The sequence below is a fragment of the Macaca fascicularis genome, chromosome 2 (assembly GCF_037993035.2).
Source record: "Macaca fascicularis isolate 582-1 chromosome 2, T2T-MFA8v1.1".
NCBI classification, from domain to species: Eukaryota; Metazoa; Chordata; class Mammalia; order Primates; family Cercopithecidae; genus Macaca; species Macaca fascicularis.
In genome coordinates, this window is record NC_088376.1 from 92,645,046 (window position 1) to 92,668,715 (window position 23,670).

Here is a 23,670-nt window from a genome sequence, read left to right on the forward strand (position 1 = left end):
TAAAGCTATAAAAACCCTAGAAGAAATGTAGGAAATACCATTCTGGACATAGACCCTAGCAAAGATTTCATGATGAAGACTCCAAAAGCAATTGCAACAAAAACAAAAATTGACAAATGAGACCTAAAGAGCTTCTGCACAGCAAATAAAACTATCAACAAAGTAAACAGACAACTGATAGGAGAGAATATTTGCAAACTATGCCTCTGACAAAGGTCTAATATTCAGAATCTATAAGCAACTTAGACAAATCTACAAGCCAAGAACGATTACATTAACCTCTGAGACAGCATCTGCCCCATAAGCAGAGTCTTGCCCTCGCCACTCTGCCATGGGTCCACACCCACTGCCAGCTCACCAGAGATAATGATATCGCTGTGCTCATCATGGACAATGGCTCTGGCATATGCAAGGCCAGCTTAGCAGGCAGCGATGCCCCTCCATCGTGAGGCACCCATGGTGCAAGGGTGTGATGATGGGCATGGGTCAGAAGAAGTCCTGTGTGGGCAATGAGGCCCAGAGCAAGAGAAGCATCCTGACCCTGAAATACCCCACCGAGCATGGCACGGTTACCAATGGAGAAGATCTGGCACCATACCTTCTTCAATGAACTGCATGTGGCTCCTCAGGAGCACCCTGTGCTGCTGACTGGGCCCCCCCTCCGAACCCCAAGACCAACCATGAGATGACCCAGATCATGTTTGACACCTTCTATACCCCAGCCATGTATGTGGCCATTCAGGCCGTGCTTTCCCTGTAAGCCTCTGGCTGTACCACTGGCATCATGATGGACTCTGGCAGGGTCACCCACACTGTGCTCATCTGCAAGGGGCACGCCCTCCCCAGTGCCATCCTGCATCTGGACCTAACTGACTACCTCATGAAGAGCCCCAGGGAGTATGTCTACAGCTGCACCACCACCGTGGAGCAAGAGAGCATGAGATATCAAGGAGAAGCTGTGCTACCTCACCCTGGACTTCCAGCAAGAGATGGTCACTGTGGCCTCCAGCTCCTCCCTGGAGAAGAGCTGCAAGCTGCCTGAAGGCCAGGTCAGCACCATCAGCAACGAGCAGGTCCTCTGCCTCAAAGCTCTCTTCCAGCTTTCTTTCCTGGGCATGAAACCCTGTGGCATCCATGAAACTACCTTCAACTCCACCATGAAGTGTGACGTGGACATCTGCAAAGACCTGTACGCCAACGCAGTACTGTCCAGTAGCACCACTGTGTACCCTGGCATCCCCCACAGGATGCAGAAGATCACCACCCTGGCTTCCAGCACAATGCAGATAAAGATCATAGGTCCTCCTGAGTGCAAATACTCTGTATGGGTCCCGTGGCTCCATCCTGGCCTGGCTGCCAGCCTTCCAGCAGATGTGGATCAGCAAGCAGGAGTACCATAAGTCCCACCCCTGCATCGTCCACTGCAGATGCCTCTAGGCAGACTGTCACTTAGTTTCCTTTGTTTCGTTACACTCTTTCTTGACAAAAACCAAACCTGTGCAGAAAACAAGATGACACTGGCACGCATTAGTTTGTTTTTGTTTTTTGTTTGTTTTTGTTTTTGTCTTTGGTTTGACTCAGGATTTAAAAACTAGACCATGACAGTGTCAGCAATCGGCTGGAGCCAGCATCCCTCAAAGTTCTACAATGTGGCCGAAGACTTTGATTGTATATTGTTCTTTTTTTTAATAGTCATTCCAAATATTGTGAGATGCATTGTTACAGGAAGTCCCTTGCCCTCCAAAAAGCCTCCATATTTCTCTCTAGGGAGAATGGTCCAATCCTCTTCCAAGTCCAGGAAGGTGACAGCATTGCTTTCATGTATATTATGTAATGCACAATTCTTAAATCTTTGCCTTAGTACTTTTTAATTTTGTTTTATTTTGAATGATTGGCATTGTGACCCCTGTTTTCTGTCTCCCAACTTGAGATGTATGAAGGCTTTTGGTCTCCCTGGGAGTGGGTGGAGGGTGGAGGCAGCCTGGGCTTCCCTGTACACTAACTTGATACCAGTGCAATAAAAGTACACACCTTAAAAAAAAAAACTCTACTCTTAAAAAATGGGTAAAGGATATAACTGGAAATTTCTCAAAAGAAGACTTATACAATGTCAATAATAAACATATGAAAAAAATGTTCAACATCAATAATCACTAGAGAAACAAAAAAAAACACAATAAGATACCATCTCACACCAGTCAGAATGGCTATTATTAAGAAGTCAAAAACAACAGATGCTGGCAAAGTTGTGGAGAAAAGGGAACACATATACTGCTGATGGGAATGTGAACAAGTTCAACCACCATGGAAAGCAGTTTGGAGATTTCTCAAAGAACATAAAACAGAATTACCATTTGTCCCAGCAATCCCATTACTGGATATAGACCCAAAGGAATGTAAATCATTCTATCAAAAGGCATGCACATGTATGTTTATCAAAGCAATATTCACAATAGCAAAGACACAAAATCAACCTAGATGCCCATCAGCAGTGAACTGGTGAGGAAATGTGGTATATATATACCATGGAATACTACACAGCTATAAAAAAAGAATGAAGTCATGTCCTTTACAGCAATGTGGATGGAGCATGATGCCATTATCCTAATTGAAGCAATGCAGAACAGAAAATCCAAATATCACATGTTCTCACTTATAAGTGGGAGCTAACCATTGAGTACATATGGACACAAAAAAGTAAACAATAGACACCAGGGCCTCCTTAAAGGCAGAGGGTGGGAGGACGGTGAGAACTGAAAAACTACCTATTAAGTACTATACTTCTTACCTGGATGATGAAATAATCTGTACACAAACTCTGATGACATGTAATTTATCCATATAACAAACCTGCATATGTACCCCCTTAACCTAAAATGAAAATTGATAGGAAACAAATTTAAATAATAATAATTAAACTAAATTAAAATATTATGAAATCAGATTTTCTCTTAAAAAAATATATGTATTCCAGCTGGTCGCAGTGGCTCAGCCTGTAATCCCAGCAGTTTGGAAGACTGAGGCAGGTGGATCACGAGGTCAGGAGATCAAGACCATCCTGGCTAACACGGTGAAACCCCATCTCTACTAAAAATACAAAAAATTAGCAGGGTATGGTGGCAGGCACCTGTAGTCCCAGCTACTCAGGAGGCTGAGGCAGGACAATGGCGTGAACCCAGGAGGCAGAGCTTGCAGTGAGCCAAGATCAGGCCACTGCACTCCAGCCTGGGTGACAGGGTGAGATTCCGTCTCGAAACAAACAAACAAACAAACAAACAAACAAAAAAGTATGTATTCCTTAGCTACGTTCACTGAACAAGTGTAGAAACAATGACCAATGAAGCAACAATGAGCACTCCTAAAACCCAGACCATGGTCTCTAAATACCATTTCCCAATACTAAATACCTTAGAGAAATGGATGATATCTCTACTACAGCAGATGTCTATGATAATCTTGATATATCTTATAATATTGAAAACATTAAGCTATTAAGTACAATTGAATTTGTCAAAAGGACTCAGGAGCCAAACTGAAGAAGCCTCTACTCTTTAAAGATGGCATAAGTTGAGCATCAATAAAAATAACTAATGCAGTGGACTAAAACACTTAAAAACATTTTTAAAAGTTCATTGATCAGCCAGGCACAGTGGCTCATGCTTGTAACACCAGCACTTTGGGAGGCCAAGGAGGGGAGATCACTTGAACCAGGAGTTCCAGACCAGCCTGGCCAACATGGTGAAACCCTGTCTCTACCTTAAAAATACAAAAAATTCACCGGGTGTGGTGGTGTGCGCCTGTAGTCCCAGCTACTTGGGAGGTTGAGGTGGGAGAATTGCTTGAACCCGGGAGGTGGAGGTTGCAGTGAGCCAAGATCACACCACTGCACTTCAATCTGGGCAACAGAGCAAGACTCTGTCTCAAAAAAAAAAAAAAAGTTCACTGATCACTCATGGAAGATGATACAGAATGAACTAATCACACTGAAAGCTGATGAATAAAGGAGAAGAATATTTTGTCTTTCCTATATGAAAGGTACTGCTGGATAACCAAAAGTTGTAAGGGGAAGTTTATCTTTATAGAAGAATTTCAACCAATAAATGAAACACTGATTTAAAAATAGAATATTAAAATTTGTAACCACTAATGATATAATGGATCTGTTCTAAACAATAACCATCAACAGTTGTTCACAACACAAAAAGGAGAGACAATCTGACTTTCTGTGCTTCCTGATGAAAGTACCCAACACTTTCCATAAACTATTCCTATAAAAAAGCAAACCTGAACAAAACCAAGTTAAGCCTTCAGCTCAAACTACCAATTTACAGGAAATTAGAGGGTCAAAAAAAAAAAAAAAACTACAGGGCAAACATTTCTTCAACAAATATATTTGGGATGAGGTGAATAAGAATGAGAATGATTAAAAAAATGTAAGACATATATCAACATTTGCCGTTTATGGACTTTGTGTGGATTCTGATTTAAATTGACAGTGAAATAAAAGGAAAAATTTGTGACAAGTTATAATATTTTCATAAATATTTTAAGAGGATTGTTTCAGAGACACATGCACAACTAAATACGCATAAAATAGTATGGTATTTAGAATTCACTTCCAAATAATCTAGTTTGGGACGTGGTGGAGTGGGTGGAAACATAAATGAAAAAAGATTCGCCATGCTAATTGTTGAAGCTAGGGATTCTCTCTATTTTTATAGATATCATAAATTTTCATATTAAAAAGTTTTTTAAAAAAGTTTAAATACCTGTCCTATTTCTGTTTGAACCGAGGGGATAGAGATGTTATTTACTAACTTTGTAATATTTTGAGAAGGACCAATTTGCGGGTGGGGAAGACATCTAGAAAAAGGAAGATTAATAATTTAACTTTCAGTTCTGAACATAATTTGATGTATCTGAGAGACATCCAAGTGAAGATACTAGTAGTCAGATATATACAGTCTGAACCTCAGCAGAGAGACCTCAACTGGAGATATAAATTTAGGATTTGTCAACATGTGGATGGGAATTGATGCATTACATAGAGAACGAATATGCTACAGAATAAAAACAATTAAAAATACCAGTTGGGCGCAGTGGCTCACACCTGTAATCCCAGGCCTTTGGGAGGCCTGGGTGGGTGGATCATCTGAGGTCAGAAGTTCAAGACCAGCCTGGCCAACATGGTGAAACCCCATCTCCACTAAAAATACAAAAATTAAACGGGCATGGTGGCAGGCGCCTGTAATCCCAGCTACTCCAGGGGCTGAGGCAGGAGAATTGCTTGAAACCAGGAGGTGGAGATTGTAGTTAGCCAAGGTCACGCCACTGTACTCCAGACTGGGGGACAGAGTGAGACTCCATCTCAAAAACCAAATAAACAACCCAAATGCAGTGTTCTAAGGTCTTTTTTTTTTTTTTTTTTTTTTTTTTAAATGGAGTCTCATCCTGTCGCCCAGGGTGGAGTGCAGTGGTGCAATCTCAGCTCACTGCAACATTCGCCTCCCAGGTTCAAGTGATTCTCTCTGGTCTCAGCCTTCTGAGTAGCTGAGATTACAGGCATGCACCACCACGCCCAGCTAATTTTTGTATATTTTTAGTAGAGACAGGTTTCACCATGTTGACCAGGCTGGTCTTGAACTCCTGATCTCAAGTGATCCACATGTCTAGGCCTTCCAAAGTGCTGGGATTACAGGCGTTAGCTACTGCACCCAGCCTAAATTCTTTAAATGTATTTACTTAATCCTCAAAATAACCCCATGAAATAGGAACTATTATTATTCTCTTTTATATTTTAGGAAGCTGAGGCAAACAGAGTTTAAGCCTTGCCTGTAGTGAGTTCAAGCCCTGTAACCAGGATTTGGATCCATGAAGTCTAGCTGTGTAAAAACAGAACAGCCCAGGACTGTTACCTAAATAGCTCTAATATCTAGAGGTAGAGATTGCTAATGGTAGTAAAGGAGAAGAGAGAAAAGGGCTCGGAAGCAGCAGCAGCCAAAGAGGTAAGAGAGAAACAGTTTAAACAAGTGTCAGCATAAGTCAAAAGAAGAGCACATTCAAGAAAGAGGGAGTAACCAATGGTATCGAATGGTGTGAGGTCAAGGAAAATGCATACTAAAATTAATTCTATTACTGGTAGAAGACTCAGCTCATGACTCCTAGTTGTTTTTTTTTTGTTGTTGTTGTTGTTATTTTCCTTCAGGATACTTTACTAGAATAACTTAAGGTGTGATTCTAACTTGATAAATAGAAAAGAAATGCTTTTGTAATAGCTTCTACTATAAACATATCTTGCCTTAAAATACATGAAATACACAAATCCAGACACTCAAAATATAATTTAGAGAGAATTTTCCTGTGGCTAACAATAGAATTCCTTACTGAAATGATTCATCCTAGCATTCTCTTATATGGGGATTTCTCTTAATACATTTAAAATACAATTTAATTTTCAAATCTGTAGGACATAAAATTTTAAAGACACATTTGCTGTACACCTGTATGATTTTTACTGATTGTAGTATTTGCTAAGATTAGGAAGAATTTAAATTTTCAGGAAGAATGACGCTTAAGAACTATTAAAGGAAAATGATTAGCTTTTCCTACCATTCAAAGATTATCTTCTTTAAATTTTCAAATCTTAGTTTCAGTTTCAGTGAATAAATTGTTAGCAGTTATGTTTTTGGGTTCTCACGCGGAATCTTTACATTCTCAAGAAATTTATTTGTGATAAGGATAATAGTAAAGAACTTCATTTTCATCTGTATATATGCAGTTCTTAAGAAATCTTCAAGCACCAAGTGCATCACACATGGTGAAAAATAGATTAGAGATATTCCTCTCAAAGAATATATTTGTAATTATCAATGTAATATTAGCTTATGTTTTAACTTTCATAAAAAAAAATATATACCATATAAAGTGTTTTTTTGGCTTGAATTTTTACAACCTTTACAACAATATTAGAAAATGGGAGACACTTTCCTATCTATGTTTGTTTGATTTAAAATGTTGGCTTAAAGATCAAGATGCAATTATTAGCACCTGTCTTTAATCTGAAATAATAGAGGAAAATGGTGGGATGCGCGACACGAACTGCATGATCTGAGGAAACCTATGAAAAAGCAATGTACTACTTTTCTTCCCTAGTAACTAGAGTAAAATGAAAATAATAGCTATGTTGGAGTTGCCAACTATCGGACTAGATCAGGGTCATCGCCTGGCACAGTGACTGTTATATACTAGGTTCAGAAGATCACTGTAGAACAGACAAATGAACATATAAATGAATAACAAATGACGCTTGTGTTTGCACCAGTAATGAGAAGAAGGAGGAAGTGTGTTAAATAATAATAGCCAATTTGTACTGCATGGCTATCACGTGTTCAGCACAGCAGATAATTATAAAAGCCAAGATTTACTAATGCTTACCATGTGTTCTACTACCTACCAAACCATCACTAATTGAAGCCTCAATAGGTAGCATTATTATCATTATCCCTCATCATTTCATCTTACAAATGAGTACTCTGAAGCAAAAGAGGTCAAGCAACTTCCCCAAATCACAAAGCTGGTAAATGATAGTTTTGGGCTTTGAACAGCTTATGTTCAAAGCCTGCTCTTTTAACTACCAGGCCACAGTATACATTCCATATGGTTAAAAACTATATGTTGTATTTGCTGAAATCCTTACAGTTCCACCGCAAATCCTACCAACAGCCCTATTTGCCACTTTAGAAAGATATTTGTCTTCCAGAATCACTGACTTTCAGAGCTAGGTAGCAGCCTAGAGATCAGTATAAAGTAGTGGCCAAGTACATGGGCTTTGGCCTCAGGCAAGATGCACATCTGGCCTTACCCCTGTACCAAAAATTTATTTTTGTTTTTGTCATTGTTGTTTTAAGCCCACTACGTTATGTTGTAATTGGTGACGCACCATTAGATAACTAATACAATTACCCATAAATCGGCTGGCTTTCAGGAGAACACGTCTTGAAGCACAGTTGAACTTGAATCTTTTCTGGGTCCTCCTGCTGGGTCATGCTGGGGAGCCGCTCCCACTGCCTCAAGGCCTCTATGCCCTCCAGGTCGGGCTGGTGGCAGTGGCTGCGAAGGACCATGACCCGCTGGCCCCAGGTGATGGCGCAGCTGCGGCAGCCCAGCCAAGCCTAATCCTGGTACATCCAGTACACCTTATTCCTGGCTGTCTTCTCCTTCCTGTAGAGGAAGGACTTGGGCACCAGGAACCTGCCCCCCAGGGAAGTCCTCAGAATTCCAGGGACCAGAAGGGTTCTGGGCAGTCCCACTGTGACAGGATGGAGAAGTGCTCCCGCTGCCGCAGGGCCTCCAGGCCACCCAGGTCCAGTGGGTGGCAGTGCCTGTGCATGACCATGACCCGCTGGCCCTGGGTGATGGCGCGGCTGCGAGCAGGTCCAATACATCTGCCTGTAGAAGAAGGACTCGTATACCAGGAAGCTGCCCCCCAGCAGGGACCACAGGAACTCAGGGCTTCCGGGGTCTGCATCCATGTCCTGGTCCTCATCCAGGGATCCTTCCAGGGCTTGGGGATGGGTTGGCAGCTCCTGGTCTTCGACCTTCGCTCGCTTTCCAGGCTGGGGCCTGGTGACAGTCAGGGGTCCGGGGCCTCTGCGGTAGAGAAGACTGTTCACGCCTAGGAGGAGCGTGTCCACTTGGCTTCCAGGGCCGTCCTGCATAGCCTGCAGAGTCTCCATGGCCTTCTGCTGCTGCCGGGCCTCCAGGCCCTCCACGTCAGGTGGGTAGCAGTAGCCACGCATCACTGTCACCCGCTGTTCCTGAGTGATGGCCCGGCTCAGGCAGCTGTGCAGCGCATGGTCCCAGCAGGTCCAATACACCTTCTCCCCCAGGGCCTTCTCCTGCTTGTAGGGCAATGACTTGTGCACCAGGAAGCTGCCCCGTAGCACCTCCTCAGGAACTCAAGGGGCCGGGCCTGTCCCAGCCCCAGGATCGAGCACTTCTTGGGCGTCAGGCTCAGCAGCGACAGGACTTGGGGTCCGTCGCCCTCCTCTGGGCTGGCTTGCTCAGCACCAGCCCAGGGGTGGGCTCTGGCTCTGGCTCCTTGGGGCAGTGCCACAGGCCCACCCCCTCCAGCAGCTCCTGCACTCAGCTTCCAGGGCCCTCAGGATCCCAGGGATCTCCCAAGCCCTCTGGCAGGGCCAGGCTGGGCGGCTTCTCCCACTGGCGCCAGGCCTTCAGGCCTTGCTCATCATGGGGCGCGTGGCAGTGGCCCCGCAACACTGTGGCCCGCAGACCTTAGGTGATGGCCCGGCCCCGGCAGCCCAGCTCAGGGTGCTGGTGGCACTTCCAGTACACCTTGTCCCCCACAGCCTTCTCCTGCTTGTACAGGAAGGACTCCAGCACCAGGAGGCGACCCCCGAATGGTGTCCTCAGGAACTCCAGGGAATGCGGGTGCTGTGTCCAGCTTGCTGCTCTTCTGTTTAGGCATCTGGGGGGCTGGCTGGACCGCCCCTCCCTGCTCCTCAGCTGGCAGGATCTGCAAGGTGCTGGCGAAGGTGGCCGGGCCAGTCATCTCCAGCGACAGGACGCAGTGCACTTCCTGGGGCTTGAAGCCCACCCCATCCTCATCTTGGTTGGATGCTGTGAGCAGGACCAGTTTGGAGAACTTCCCGGGCTTCCTGAGCTGCCAGGACGATTTCAGTGCCTGGCTCGGGGGATGGCTCCTGGCCGGCCTTCCCACTGTCACCCTCCTGTTCGCTGGGCTTGGTCAGAGGCATCCCGGGACCCAGGGCCTGTCCCTCAGGCCACGCTCAACCCCCAGCAAGGAACCTGGAGTCCAGCGGTTCCGTTCATGTGCCCGAGCTGTTGCTGTTGCTGCCTCGGCTGGTCGTGGTGGGGCTGCGGCGATGTCTGGAGAATCCTTAGATCACCGCGCGTTCCCTGGGTTCCAGCCTTCACAAGTGAGTGAGAGACGCCACCATCATCCCCCACACCTGGTCACGGCGCTGGCTTGCTGGGCAGGAGACCTGGGGGACAGTCCTGTAACTTATCTGGGCTGGTGTCACCACGGCAGCAGGGCCCTCACTCTCCGGCGACAGCGCTTCGGCAGGTCCCTCAGCCTCTGCAGCAGCAGCAGGCGTGGACTTCGAGGCTCAGGCCACCGCTGCCACCCCGACCCCGGCACCTGCTCTCCGTCCCGAACTGCCCCTTGGGAGCTAGCCCTGTCCAAAAATTTCTTAAAGGTCTGTTTATTATTATTTCACTTTGGAAAATGAGGCAAGTATAGTCAGAAGCAAGCAACTATGTACTGCTTACCAGGTATTGACTACATTAGTTCAAGTTCTCACCTACTGCTATTAAATTTTGTCTCAGCAAGACAAGGCAATCTAGTCATTAAGAAGCCGGTCCCTGCTTTTAATGAGTGGGCCTCAGTGTTAATAGTTTCTTACTTTTGATGTTTTAACTTCATGGGAAATGGAGCAGTAAGAAGCTGGCCCATTTTTCTGACAACAGAAGGGGAAATTCAAGACTGTAACAATATTGAACTCTAGTCAGCTTTTTTTTTTTTTTTTTTTTGACAGAGTTGTGCTCTTGCGCCCAGTCTAGACTCTCAGGCTGGAGTCTAGTGGCACAATCATGGCTCACTGCAACCTCCACCTCCCAGGTTCAAGCAGTGCTCCTGCCTCAGCCTCCTGAGTAGCTGGGATTACAGGCACCCGCCACCACACCCAGCTAATTTTTGTATTTTTAGTAGAGATAGGTTTTTGCCATGTTGGCCAGGCTTAGTTCAGAGATTTTCAAAATGCAATTCAAATACTCCCGAGATCTCCAAGACCATTTCAAGAAGTCTACAAGGCCAAAGCTGTTTTTATGATAAAACTAAGATGTGATTTTTCTTCTTCATTATGCTGTAATTGCCAGTGTTGCTAAGGCAATGGTAGGTAAACCTGTAGGTTCCTTAGAAAGAATCAAGGCTGTGATACCAAAGTACACTGGCAGTTAGCACAATCTTCACCACCACATGCTCACAATAAAAATAAAATGTCAGTTTCACTTAATAATGTCCTTTATAAAGCAATAAAAATGATTAACTTTATTAAATCTAAACCCTTGAGTATACACCTTATTAATATTCCATATTACAAAATGGGAAGTGCATATGAAGCATTTCTACCACATATTGAAATATGATAGTTGTCTCTAGGAAAAGAAATTCATGCAACTGAGTTACAAATGGAACCAGCATACATTTTCATACAACATCATTTTTACTTGAAAAAGAAGACTGACAGACAAATGAATTTTCAGATTATTTGGCAGATTTTAATTTTAATGGACAAAGTAAGCCTGTCACTTCAAGAAAAACAACAGATGGTATTTATTGCCTATGATCAAAATGTGAGCTAGAAAATTAAAATTTTAGAAACCTTGAATCTACTGCTATGAACTTGGTGGTTTTTCAATACTTACAAGCTTTCCTGATGAGATTAGTGGTGATATTAACAAAATAATTTTTGATATTGTAAAATGAAATGGGTCAAGATTCAGAAAATCTGAATAAGTCCGTGAACCAATATTTTTATCATTGAATAATGTTACAAAGTCATGCATGAGTAAAATACCCATTCTAAGTTCAAAACAAATAAGAGGATTTTAAACACAACCACATACATAAAATTTATTTATATAATTTAAGGTTCTACAGTGCAGTTAACCTTTTTTTTTTTTTTTTTTTTGAGACGGAGTCTCGCTCTGTCACCCAGGCTGGAGTGCAGTGGCCGGATCTCAGCTCACTGCAAGCTCCGCCTCCCGGGTTCACGCCATTCTCCTGCCTCAGCCTCCCGAGTAGCTGGGACTACAGGCGCCTGCCACCTCGCCCGGCTAAGTTTTTTTTTTGTATTTTTAGTAGAGACGGGGTTTCACTGTGTTAGCCAGGATGGTCTCGATCTCCTGACCTCGTGATCCGCCCGTCTCGGCCTCCCAAAGTGCTGGGAGAGTGCAGTTAACCTTTAAGAAACTAGCTCTTGGGTGGGCATGGTGGCTCTCACCTATAATCCCAGCACTTTGGGAGGCTGAGGCGGGCAGATCACGAGGTCAGGAGTTCGAGACCAGCCTGGCCGACATGATGAAACCCTGTCTCTACAAAAAATACAAAAATCAGCTGGGCATGGTGGCAGGTGCCTGTAATCCCAGCCACTCAGTAGGCTGAGGCAGGAGAATAGCTTGAACCCAGGAGGCAGAGGTGGCAGTGAGCCAAGATCGCTCCATTGCATTCCAGCCTGGACGACAGAGCGAGACAGGACAGGACAGGACAAGACAGGACAGGACAGGAAAGAAAAAGAACCTCTTGCACAGGTTTGATATAATGTTAAAAATGAGAAAACAGTAACAGACAGAACAAGTGAATAGCCCAATATCAGAAACGAATTGCTGAGGATCTGAGATGAGAAACTTGGCTCTTAAATCCCTACCTCCCAGGAAAAGTTTCTACTAATATCACAACTGTATTAGTATTTAGCCTTTTTAAGATTCTGAAGAACATAGCCCTTACTTGATCCCCAATCATCAGAACTTAAAATTTAGAAAGAATTGGTCTACAAAATAGTTTCCAACTTTTTAATGCTAAAACATTTTTAGGATGTCTACATGGAGTGTTTATATTGTAAGCATCCATTGACAAAATACTGTAAGAAATTATATTTAGTCTTTGGCAACATATGATGTACATTTTGATTCAGGTTATCCTTTCTTTTTTTGCTTGAGATGGAGTCTCACTCTGTCACCTAGGCTGCAGTACAGTGGCGCGATCTTGGCTCACTGAAACCTCCACCTCCCAAGTTCAAGCCATTCTCCTGCATCAGCCTCCCCAAGTAGCTGGGATTACAGGTGCCTGCCACCACACGTGGTTCATTTTTATATTTTTAGTAGAGATAGGATTTCACCACGTTGGCCAGGCTGGTCAAGAACTCCTGACCTAAAAGATCTGCCTGCCTCGGCCTCCCAAAGTGCTGGGATTAGAGTGAGCCACCATGCCCAGCCCAAGTTATCCTTTTTAAGCATCCAAATCCCACAAATTGGAATTCAAAGGTCTCAATCTAAGTCTTTGAAAATGCTAATAACAGGGGTAACCCTCAGATTCAGACTAACACAGAAGGCAAAATTTGTCCCATCAGCTATGGAGAAATCTGAATTTATTTGTATTTTTATTGTAAATGTACGCGAAGAAGGGCCAATTTTCTCAATAAATCTGGTGCCTTTTCAACATTCTAGTAGAGTGGGAGAAATACAACTGTCTAGTCTCCTTTGTGAAGGTATTACTACTCTGGTTTTAACCAGTGATCATTCCTACCCAAAGATAAAATAGCACCATATTATTCCATTGCCAAACCCAACCTGGAATTGCAGCAGGGAGGAGATGCAAAGTAAAAATGGCTGCATGCAAATATAAGGTATTCTGTTTCTAGCCTTATTCTGCCTAAGACTTAGAATCAGAGAATTTCAGAATCAGCAGAAGTCTTACACATAATCTAGCCAATCATCCCTTTTTAAAGATAAGGAAACTGTGACCCAGAAAAATTAAGTGGCTTCCTCAAGTTTTTACAGTAAATTAATGCCAGAGATAAGACGACAACATGGGCTCTTGTCTATACCACAACTTGATCATCTAATTGCTTTTTTTTCTTGATCATCAGTTTTCTATCTCTAAACCTACACTGAAGTTTTCCTAACCACAACAAAAAGGAAACAGCATGCTAAAGAATTGGTTAAATCAAATCAAGGAATTCTATTTACTTTCAAAAAATAAAAGAAACTCTTGTTAAATGCTAAGAAGTTTATAATAGTATAGTCAGTTGACACAGGTTCTCAGGTTTCAATTACGGAAAAACATTTTGCCCAAGTCTGTAAATGCTATCCTAATTTATCAGATTACTTACTTAGAAAGCGTGCTTTTGATCTGCTCTTCCAAAGAAGAACAAATGTACAGACTTCAATACTTAATAAAGTTGAAAGCTTCTCCCTGGGGTAACTGAAATTTTTATCAAAGGGGCGATAGACCTGGTTGCAGCTGTAACAAAGAAGTACCATATAAAGCCAAGTGGAAAGCAGTTATACATCATTGGTGGTAAAGGGCCATTGAACATGGTCATATTAATTGGAATCTATTGCACAGGACATTCCACTACCTGCTGGGCAAATGACCCTGAAAGTTTTGAGTCTCTCTGGTGTATAAAAAAGTTCAGAAGTAAAAATAATCATACAGATGGTGGATTCTCTATCCTTGAATGGACATAGCTACCCTGAGATCTGGGTGGCTGGAAATTTCTTTTTTAAATAATGCCCTTTGAGTGAGTCCCCATATATGCATCTTCTTTTACAACCATTTGAAAACTTGTCTTCTAATAATTTCACACAGAGCTTTCAGTGTAGCAACATTCAAAAGAACGAAACTAATGAAACACAGCAACTTTTACATTTTCACTTTTGTGCTTTGGGAAAATTCTGATTAAAAGGTATGAGACAGTTCAAATTGGAATTGCATCATTTCCTCCAAAATGAGTAACTTCTAATCAAATAGAAAAATTAGAGAAATTGATAGCCAAGGCAATATGGAACACATTTCAGATATATCAGGATGCAAGCCTTATGCACCTACAATTTAAATTCTTTTATCCTTAGATGCTATATTGTTCCAGATTTTAGGTTATATGTAAAGAGTAATCACTATATTTGCCTTTTAGGCAGATGCTGTTCCAGACCTTCATCACAGCTACTTTATCTTATTCATTAAACTAAATATTAAAATAAACCCCCAGAAGATATTATAATGTCAATAAATAATAATCTTAAAATGCTAGAAACATTGTCAGGATATGCCAACTGATAAGATTAATCCATTTTTGACATAGCTACACAATAATACTGGAAGACTTGAACACCCCACTGATAGTATTAGATTATCAAGGCAGAAAACTAACAGAAAAATTCTGGACTTAAATTTGGCCCTTGGCCAATTGGTTCTAATAGACATCTACAGAATACTCCACCTAATAACCACAGGATATGTATCTTCTCATCTGCACATGGTACATACTCTAAAATCTACCACATTCTCAGCCATTAGGCAAGTCTCAACAAATTCAAAAAAAGTGAAATCATACCAAGCATATTGTCAGACCTTAGTGGAATGGAAATAGAAATCGAACCAAGAGGAACTCTCAAAACCACACAATGACATGGAAACTAAATAACTTGCTCCTGAATGGCTTCTTGGTAAACAGTAAAATTAATGCAGAAATCAAAACATTATTTGAAACAAATGATAATGGAGACACAGCATGACAAAATCTCTGGGATGCAACAACGCAGTGTTAAGAGGGAAATTTATTGTACTAAATACTTACATCAAGAGGTTAGAAAGATCTCAGATTAACACTCTACCACTTACAGGGACTAGAAAAACAAGAACATACTAATTCCAAAGTAAGCAGAAGAAAAGAAATAATTAAAATCAGAGTAGAGCTAAATACAATTGAGACCCAAAATACATAGAAAGAATCAACAAAACAAAAAGTGGGTTCTTTGGTAGGATAAACAAGACCAATAGACTGCAAACTAGATTAACAAAGAAAAAAGTGAGAAAATTCAAATAAACACAATCAGAAATGACAAAGGTGGCATTATAACCGATTCAACAGAAATACAAAAGATCCTCAGAGACTACTATAAACACATCTATGCATACAAATTAGAAAATCTAGAAGAAATGGATAAATTCCTGGAAACACATAACTTCCCAAGATTGACAGGAAGAAATTGAAACCCTGAGCAGTCCAATAACAAGTTCCAAAATTGAATCTGTAATTTGAAAAAAAAAAATCCACAAACCAAAAAAAGCTGTGGACCAGATGGATTCACAGCTGAATTCTAGCAGACGTAAAAAGAGCTAGTACCGGCCGGGCGTGGTGGCTCACGCCTGTAATCTCAGCACTTTGGGAGGCCGAGACGGGTGGATCACGAGGTCAGGAGATCGAGACCATCCTGGCTAACACGGTGAAACCCCATCTCTACTAAAAAATACAAAAAACTAGCCGGGCGAGGTGGCGGGCGCCTGTAGTCCCAGCTACTCCGGAGGCTGAGGCAGGAGAATGGCCTGAACCCGGGAGGCGGAGCTTGCAGTGAGCCGAGATCCGGCCACTGCACTCCAGCCTGGGCGACAGAGCGAGACTCCGTCTCAAAAAAAAAAAAAAAAAAAAAAAAGAGCTAGTACCAATCCTACTGAAACTATTTCAAAAAACTGAGGAGAAGGAACTCTTCCCTAACTCATTTTACAAAACCAGTATCATCCTAATACCAAATTCTGGCAAGGACACAAGAAAAAATAAAACCAAAGGCCAATTAAACCTGATGAACATAGTTGCAAAAATCCTCAATAAAATACTAGCAAACCAAATCCAGCAGTGCATTGAAAAGTTAATTCACCATGATCAAGTGGGCTTTATTCTTGGGATGTAAGGTTGGTTCACAATACACAAATCAACAAACATGATTCACTACATAAACAGAATTAAAACAAACTCATATGATCATCTCAATAGATGAGAAATATTTCAATGAAATCCAATCCTTTCATGAGTGAAAAAAAAAACAAACCTCAAGAAACTACACATCAAGAGACAATACTTCAAAATAATAAAGGCATCTGTGACAAATCTATAGCCAACATCATACTGAATGGGCAAAAGCTGGAAGCACTCCCCTTGAAAACTGTAATTAAACAGGGATTCCCACTCTCACTGCTCCTATTCAACATAGTACTGGAAGTCCTAGTCAGAGCAATCAAGCAAGAGAAAGAAAAAAATAAAAAGACATTAAACCAGGAAAAGAGGAAATCAAATTATCTCTCTTCACTGACAATATAATTCTATACCTAGAAAATCCTAAAGACTCCACCAAAAGAATCCTAGACCTGATAAACAACTTCAGTAAAGTTTCAGGATATTAAAATCAACATTCAAAACCCAGTAGCACTTCTATATACCACTAACATGCAACCAACTCAAGAAGGTAATCCCACTTATTATAGCCACGAAAAAACACCTAGGAATACATCTAACCATGGAGATGAAAGATCTCTACATGGAGAACTACAAAAAACTGATTAAATAAATCATAGATGACACAAACAAATAGAAAAATATTCCATACTCATGGATTAGAAGAATCAACATTGTTAAAATGTCCATAGTGTCACAAGCAATCTACAAATTCAACACTATTCCTATCAAATGAGCAACATCAGTTTTCACGGAATTCTGAAAAACTATTCTAAAATTCATATGAAACCAAAAAAAAAAAAAAAAAAAAAAAAAAAGAGGCCAAACAACCACAGCAATCCTAAGCAAAAAGAACAAAGCCGGAGGCATCACATTACCTGACTTCATACACAGTTTGAAGATGATAGTAACCAAAAACAACAAAATATTAGTACAAAAATAGACACATAGACCAATGGAACAGAATAAAAACCTCAGAAATAAAACCACATGCCTGCAACCAATTGATCTTTGACAAAGTTGACACTAACAAGCAATGGGGAAAAGACTCCCTATTCAATAAATGGTACTGGAAAATCTTGTTAACAGTATGCAGAAGAATAAAACCGGACTCCTTTCTTTCGCCATATACAAAAAGACAAAAGATTTAAATGTAAGATTCAAACCTTAAAAATCTTAGCAGAAAACCTAAAAATATCTTTCTGGGCATCGGCCTTGGCAAATAATTTATGACTAAGTCCTCAAAAGCAATTGCAACAAAAACAAAAATTGGCAAAAAGGGCCTAATTAAACTAAAGAGCTTCTGCACAGCAAAATAAACTATCAACAGAGTAAACAGACAACCTAAAGAATGGGAGAAAACATTGGCAAACTCTGCATCCAATAAAGGACTAATATCCAGACTATAAAAAACTTAAATCAACAAGCAAAAAACAAACAACCACATTAAAAAGTGGACAAAGAACATGGATAGGCACTTCTCAAAAGAAGACATACAAGCAGCCAACAAACATAAAAAAATTCCCAGCATCACTAATAATCAAAGAAAGACAAATCAAAACCACCATGAGATACCATCTCACACCAGTTAGAATGGCTATTATTAAAAAGTCAAAAAATAACGGACGTTGGCAAGGCTGTGGAGAAAAGGGAATGCTTATACACTACTGGTAGGAATGTAAAGTATTAGGTTGGTGCAAAAGTAATTGTGGTTTTTACTATTAAAAGTGGCAAAACAGTTGAGCTACTGTGAAAAGCAGTTTGGAGATTTCTTAAAGAATTAAAAATAGAACTACCATTCCACCCAGTAATCCCATTACTGGGTATATACGCCCCCAAAATAAATTGTTCTACCAAAAAGACACATGCACTTGTATGTTCACTGCAGCACTATTCACAATAGCAAAGGCATGTAATCAGCCTAGGTGCCCATCAACAGTGGGTGAGATAAAGAAAATGTGGTACATATATACCATGGAATATTATGCAGCCATAGTAAACAAGGACATCATGTCCTTTGCAGGAACATGGATGCAGCTGGAAGCCATTATCCTAAGCAAATTAACACAGGAACAAAAACCAAATACCCTATGTTCTCACTTATAAGTGGGAGCTAATCATTGAGTGCACATGGACACAGAAAGGAACAATAAACACTGGGGACTCTGAAAGAAAGGAAGGAGGGAGGAAGACAAGGGATATAAAACTTCCTATTGGGTACTATGTTGGCTATGTAGGTGACAGGATGAATGGAAGCCCAAAACCTCAGCATCACACAATATACCCTTGTAACAAACCTACACATGTAACTGCAGAATCTAAAATAAAAATGGAAATTTAAAAAAAGAATAATCACTTTCTAAGATTTCCAAATTTGCTTAGTTTTATAAATTGTCTAAAACTTATGTATAAATCAATGAAAGTATAAGCCCTGGTTACGTGAGATCCAAATAATGAATGTCCTTTAAAAGTATTACGCTACAAGTGGGCGTGGTGGCTCACGCCTGTAATCCTAGCACTTTGGGAGGCCAAGGTGGATGGATCACCTAAGGTAAGGAGCTCGAGGCCAGCCTGGCCAACATGGTAAATCCTCACCTCTACTAAAAATACAAAAATTAGCCAGGTGTGTTGGCGGGTGCCTGTAATCCCAGCTACTCAAGAGGCTGAGGCAGGATAATCACTTGAACTCAGGAGGCGGAGGTTGCAGTGAGCCAAGATGGGCACAGTGGCTCATGTCCATAAAGGTCAAGGCAGGAGAATCACACGAGCCCAGGAGTTCAAGATTAGCCTGAGCAACATAACAAGACCTTGTCGCTACAAAAAATTTTAAAACTAGCTACGAGTGTTGGTGTGTACCTGTAGTCCTAGCTACTTGAGAATCTGAGACAGGAGGATAACTTGAGCCTAAGAGATTGAGGCTGCAGTGAGCTGTGAGCTGTGATTGGCTGTGTGATAGAGTGAGATTCTGTCTTTAAAAAATATTTTTAGTGTGTGTGTGTGTGTGTGTGTGTGTGTGTGTGTGTGTATTTATCATACTTCAAGCCAACTTTCATTTACTCTAAACTGGAAGCCCCAAATTCTTAAATATATTAATCTAGTGTCTCAAGACATATATCACATACTAAAAAGATGCTGAGTTTATATTACATCCAAGTTTTACTTTCCACCAGGATTCCACACAAAATGTTCAATGGATTTTTTAACTTAACAAGTAAAAGTTATATATATTTATGGTATATGACACAATGTTTTTATATACATATACAACTGTGGAATGGATAAATTCAAACTACTAAACACATGCACCATTTCACATTTTTTTGTGGTGAGAACACAAAATCTTTTAGCACTTTTCAATATACAATATATTATTACTAACTCTAGTCACTGGACTGTAAAATAGATCTCTTTAAATTATTCCTCCTAACTGAAATTTTGTGTCCTTTCACTAACATCTTCCCAATCCCCCAACCTCCAGCCTCTTGTAACCACCATTGCACTCTCTCTGAGTTCAACCTTTTACACTCTACATATAAGTGAGACCATGTAATATTTGTCTTTCTGCGCCTGGCTTATTTCACTTAGCTTAATGTCCTCTAGGTTTATCCATGTTGCTATGACAGGATTTCTCTCTTTTTTAAAGCTGAATAGTATTTCATTGTGTATATATAATACATTTTCTGTATTTATTCATCTGTCAATGAAAACTAAGGTTGGTTCCATATCTTGCTATGGTGCATAATGTTACAGCAAACATGAGAGTGCAGATATCTGACTGACAAGGATTTCAATTCCTTTGGATATATAACCAGTAGTGGTATGGTTAGATCATATAGTAATTCTATTTTTACTTTTGTGAGGAACCTCCATATTGTTTTCCAAAATAGCTCTACAAATTTACATTCCCACCAACAGTATATAATGGTTCCCTTTTCTCCGTATTCTTGCCAGTATTTCTCTTTTGTCTTTTTGAATAGCCATTCTGACAGGTGTGGAGTAATATCTCATTGTGCTTTTGATTTGTGTTTCCCTGATTATTAGAGATGTTGGGATCTTTTTCATAGACCTGTTGGCCATTTGTATATCTTCTTTTGAAAAATTTCTATTTAGGTTCCCTTTGCCCATGTTTTAATTGGGTTGTTTTCTTACCTCTGAGTTGTTTCAGTTCCTTACATGTTTTGGCTATTAAACCCTTCTGAGATTGTTTACAAATACATTCTTCCATTCTCTACGTTATTTCTTCACTCTGATTGTTTCCTTTACTTTGCAGAAGCTTTTTAGTTTGATGTAATCCCACTTGTCTATTTTCGGTTTTGTTGCCTGTGCTTTGGCATCATATTTTAAAAATCTTTAGGCCGGGCGCGGTGGCTCAAGCCTGTAATCCCAACACTTTGGGAGGCCGAGACGGGCGGATCACGAGGTCAGGAGATCGAAACCATCCTGGCTAACACCGTGAAACCCCCGTCTCTATTAAGAAATACAAAAAACTAGCCGGGCGAGGTGGCGGGCGCCTGTAGTCCCAGCTACTCGGGAGGCTGAGGCAGGAGAATGGCGTGAACCCGGGAGGCGGAGCTTGCAGTGAGCTGAGATCCGGCCACTGCACTCCAGCCTGGGCGACAGAGCGAGACTCCGTCTCAAAAAAAAAAAAAAAAAATCTTTGCCCAAACCAGTGTCATGGAGCATTTTCCCTATGGTTTGTTGTTGTTGTTGTTAGTAGCTTTACCATTTCTGGTCTCACATTGAAGTCTTCAATCCATTTTGAGTTGATTTTTGTATATGGTTTGGGATAAGAATCTAGTTTCATTCTTCTGCATGTGGATATCCAGTTTTGCCAATACTATTTGTTGAAGAGATTGTTATTTCCCCATTGTGTATTCTTGGCACCCTTGTCAAAAATCAATTGACCATAAATACAGGGATTTATTTCTGGACTGTCTTTCTGTTCTATTGGTCTATGTGTCTGTTTTATGCTGCTTTGGGTACTGTAGTTTTATGGTACATTTTCAAGCCAGGTAGTTTGATTCCCCCTACTTCATTCTACTTACCAAGATTGCTTTGGCTATTTGGAATCTCTTGTGGGTTCCATATAATTTTAAGATTGTTTTTTCTATTTCTGTGAAGAAAGACATTGGAATTTTGATAGAGATTATATTGGATCTGTAGATTATATGAACATTTTAATAATAATTTGTAAATTCATGAACAGGGAATATCTTTCCATTTGTTATATCTTCAATTTCTTTCATCCATGTTTTACAGTTTTCAATATACAAATGTTTCACTTCCTTGCTTACATTTATTCCTCAGTATTATATTTTTTGTAGCTATTGTAAATGGGATTGTTACCTTAATTTGTTTTTTAGTTTTGTGTTGATTTTGTAGCCTGCAACTTTATTAAATTCATTTATTAGTTCTAACATTTTTCGTGGAGTCTTTAGGGTTCTCTCTATATAAGATCATGTTGCCTGAAAACTGAGACAGTTTAACATCTTCCTTTCCAATCTAGAAGCCTTTTATTTCTTTCTCTTGCCTAATTGTTCTGGCTAAGACTTCTAGTACTATGTTGAATAAAAGTAGAAAGTGGGATGTCCTTGTCTTTTCTTTATCTTTATAATCAAAGACAGAGAGTATTCTGAAAGCAGCAAGAGAAGATAAGCAAATCACATGTAACAGAACTTTATTAAGGCTGGCAGCATATTTCTCAGAAGGAACCTTACAGACCAAGATAAAGAGGGATGATATATTCAAAGCACTGAAGGGTATCTTCAAAAAGTATAAACCAAGAACACTACACCCAGCAAAACTGTCCTTCAGAAATAAAGTAGTAACAAAGGCTTAGTGATGGGTATGTCACATATGGTCTTTATGTTGAGATGCATTTCTTCTATACCTAGTTTTTTGAGAGTTTTTATAACAAAGGAATGTTAAATTTTTTCAAATGCCTTTTCTGCATCATTGAGATCATCATGTGGTTTTGTCCTTCATTCTGTTAATAGGGTGTATCACATATATAGATTGGCATATGTTGAACTATCCTTGCATCCCATGGGATAAATCACACTCAATTACAGTGAATGATCATTTTAATGTGCTGCTGAATTCAGTTTACTAGTATTTGGCTGAGGATTTTTGCATCTATGTTCTTCAGGGATACTGGCCTATAATTTTATTTTCTTAGGTATCCTTGTCTGGCATTGGTACCAGTGTAATCCTTGCAAAATGAGTTTGGATGTATTCCCTCCTCTTCAATTTTCTAGAAAAGTTTGAGAAATATTTATATTAGTTATCTTTAAATGTTTACTAGAACTCAGCTGTGAAACCATCATGTCCTGGGCTTTTCTTTGAAGGGGGACTTTTTATTACTGATTCAGTCTCTTATCAGTTATCAGTCTGTTCACATTTTCTATATCTTCAGATTTAATCTTGGTAGGTGGTGTCTAGGAATGTATCTATTTCTTCTAGGTTATCCAATGTGTTGACATATAATTATGTAGTAGTTTCTTGTGATCCTTTGTATTTTCATGTTGTCAGTGGTCACGTCCTCTCTCTAATTTCTGATTTGAGTCTTATCTCCTTTTTCCTAGCCTGGTTAAAGGCTTTTCAAATTTGTCTTTTTACAAAACTGTTAGTTTCATTGACCTTTTCTATTATTTTTTTAGTCTCCGTTACATTTATTGCTGCTTTAATCTTTATTATTTCCTTACTCTTACTAACTTTGGGCTCATTCCATCTTCTTTTTCTAGTTCCTTGAGGTATAACATCATGTTGCTTATCTGTAATCTTTCTTCTTTTTTGATGTAGGCATTTATTTATTTATTTGATGTAGGCAAACTTCCCTCTTAGAACTGCTTTTGCTACATCTCTTAAGTTTTTACATGTTGTGTTTTACTTTTGTTTGTCTTAAGATTTCTTTCAGTTTTTCTTTTAACTTCATCTTTATCCCATTAGTTGTTTTGGAACATGCTGTTTTATCTCCACATGTGTGAATTTTCCAAAATTCTTTCTAATACAGATTTCTAGTTTTATACCATTGTGCCTAGAAAACATACTTGATATGATTTCAATCTTCTTAATTTTATTAAGACTTGTTTTATGTCTTAACACGTGATTTATCCTG

General features: G+C 40.2%; 1 long non-coding RNA gene and 1 pseudogene across 1 annotated transcript in view; both read right to left on the bottom strand.

The window, feature by feature from the left end:
• LOC135969678 (uncharacterized) overlaps positions 1-23,670 on the bottom strand; it is a 69,832-nt gene that overhangs the window by 12,259 nt on the left and 33,903 nt on the right. The gene's annotated exons all lie outside the window — the stretch shown is intronic.
• LOC102119439 (FLYWCH-type zinc finger-containing protein 1 pseudogene) lies at positions 7,747-10,173 on the bottom strand (annotated as a pseudogene).